This window comes from Pristiophorus japonicus, chromosome 19 (genome assembly GCF_044704955.1).
Source record: "Pristiophorus japonicus isolate sPriJap1 chromosome 19, sPriJap1.hap1, whole genome shotgun sequence".
In the NCBI taxonomy this organism is placed as follows: domain Eukaryota; kingdom Metazoa; phylum Chordata; class Chondrichthyes; family Pristiophoridae; genus Pristiophorus; species Pristiophorus japonicus.
This window is the reverse complement of record NC_091995.1, coordinates 78208348-78211203: the sequence shown is the minus strand read 5'-3', so window position 1 is coordinate 78211203 and position 2856 is coordinate 78208348.

Genomic DNA, 2856 nt, shown 5'->3' with positions numbered 1-2856 from the left:
GCATGGAAGGAGGCCATTTCGGCCCATCATGTCCGCGCCGGCCGACCAAGAGCTATCCAGCTTAATCACACCTTCGGCTCTTGGTCTGTAGCCCTGTAGGTTACGGCACTTCACGTGCACATCCAAGTATTTTTTTAATGTGGTGAGGGTTTCTGCCTCTACCACCCTTTCAGACAGTGGGTTCCAGACCGCCACCACTCTCTGGGTGAAGAAATTTCCCCTCATATCTCCTCTATACCTCCCCCCCAATTACTTTAAATCTATGTCCCCTGGTTGTTGACCCCTCTGCCAAGGGAAACAGATCCTTCCTATCCACTCTATCCAGGCCCCTCATAATTTTATACACCTCAATCAGGTCTCCCCTTAGCCTCCTCTGTTCCAAAGAAAACAGCCCCAGAATCTCGAATCTTTCCTCATAGCTAAAATTCTCCAGTCCAGGCAACATTCTTGTAAATTTCCTTTGCACCCTTTCCAGTACAATCACATCTTTCCTGTAATGTGGTGACCAGAACTGCACACTGTACTCCGTCTAACCAGTGTTTTATATAGTTCAAGCATAATGTCCTTGCTCTTGTATTCCATGCCTCGACGAATAAAGGCAAGTATTCCATATGCATTCTTAACCACCTTATCTATCTGGCCTGCTACCTTCAGGGATCAGTGGACCTGTACTCCAAGATCCTTTTGTTCCTCTACACTTTTCGTACCACAGTGTCATACCATTTAATATGTATTCTCTTGCCTTGTTACACCTCCCCAAATACATTACCTCACACTTATCCGGATTGAATTCCATTTGCCACTGTTTTACCCACCTGACCAGTACATTGATATCTTCCTGCAGTTTGCAGCTTTCTTCTTCATTATCAACCACACAGCCTATGTTGGCCTTTATTACAAGAAGATTTGAGTACAAGATTAAAGACGTCTTACTACAATTATATAGGGCCCTGGTGAGACTGCACCTGGAATATTGTGTACAGTTTTGGTCTCCTTACCTAAAGAAGGATACACTTGCCATTGAGGAAGTGCAACAAAGGTTCACCAGACTGGCTCCTGGGATGGGGGGATTGTTCTATCAGGAGAGATTGAGTAGACTAGGCCTATATTCTGTAGAGTTTAGAAGAATGAGAAATTATCTCATTGTAACATACAAAATTCTTGCAGAGCTTGACAGGGTAGATGCAGGGAGGATGTTTCCTCTGGCTGGGCAGTCTAGAAGCAGGGGCCACAGTCTCAGAATAAGGGGTTGGCCATTTCGGACTGAGATGAGGCGAGATTTCTTCACTCACAGGGTGGTGAATCTCTGGAATTCTCTATCCCTGAGAGCTGTGGCTGTGTATTCAAGACAGACATCGATAGATTTTTGGATATTAAGGTAATCAAGGGATATGGGGATCGGGCGGGAAAGTAGAGTTGAGGTAGAAGATCAGCCATGATCTCATTGAATAGCAGAGCAGGCTCGAGGGGCCGAATGGCCTACTCGTGCTCCTAATTCTTATGTTCTTTCTTATGTAATGTATTATCACATGGTTTGGTATGAGCATGCTCAGTTTGCTCTGGCCTGATACGGCAAGGCACACGGACCAGTAACTCATGCTGTCTCTGTCCTTCAGTTGGTCTACCCAAGTATTTGACCTGCAAGTGTTTCCCTTTTTAAGTATATATCCAATTCAGTACATGTATCTTGCACATGTAAAACAAACTTATAATAAAAGACTTGCATTTCTATAGCACCTTTCACCATCTCAGGACGCTTCAAAGCGCTTCACAGCCAATGAAGCCTTTGTGAAATGTGGTCACTGTTTTCATGTAGGGAAAGAGAAGGGAGCAGTCAATTTGTCTCGTCGGTTGGAAATCTCAGAATAGAATAAGCGAAAGGCGGTTGAGCTGAGCGGCGCTGTGTGAAAATGGTTAGTCGGAAAAAGACTGGTTACGGATTTATATGAGGCTCATATTAACAGCAGCACCCGCTGGGACTTCCTGTGATTGGAAGCAGTTCGGTGGAGTTAGGCGGATATAAGGGCAGTGAGATCTGGATCTGAACAAACTATTCTCTGCAGAAAAGACTGGCGTTGGTAAATGTCTTGCTATTTCCATTACAATCAGATTCTCGCCTGTACTGGCCGCGGTCGGAAACTAAATCGAGGTTACATTGGTACTCATTTCACCACTTTCAGGCTCACTTACAAACGTCATGTTCTTTATCTTGAAATTTCGCAATGATAACACCCCGAGCTCCGCGCATCGCAGTCCGCCAACCAGATCTCACAATCTCAATCTGATCTGGAGAATCCGGTCACAAGGTGAGTGGCCCAGTTCAATCAGGAGCAGCGCAGTCAGCGCCCAAAGCAAGAGCAAAGCGGCGGTGCTGATATGAGAGGTCCCTGCGGTTGGAGGCACTGAGCAAGACCACAAACTCGTCGAGCCGCTGGCCAAGGGACAGTGTTTGCAGGCGAAGCATTTCAGAGGCAGGCGAACATGAACTCTCGGCTGACGTGGGCGCTATTGATATGGGCGAATTGTAAGTACTCTCTTCATCTGCCGCGCCATCGATAGAATTGTTTGGCTATTGTCCATCTTACTTTCTATCCATTGCGCCATGGATTTATGAAAATATGTTTGTATCTCTCCATTCAACCATAGGATCCCTATCTCTACAACATTGGATCCCAATCTCTACATCTATTGGATCCCAATCTGTACATATATTGGATCCCAATCTCTACATCTATTGGATACCCAGCTCTACATCCATTGGGAACATAGGAAACCTAACTCCATATACCCGCCTTGGCCCTATATCTCTTAATACCTTTGGTTAACACAAATCTATCAATCTCAGCTTTAAATTTA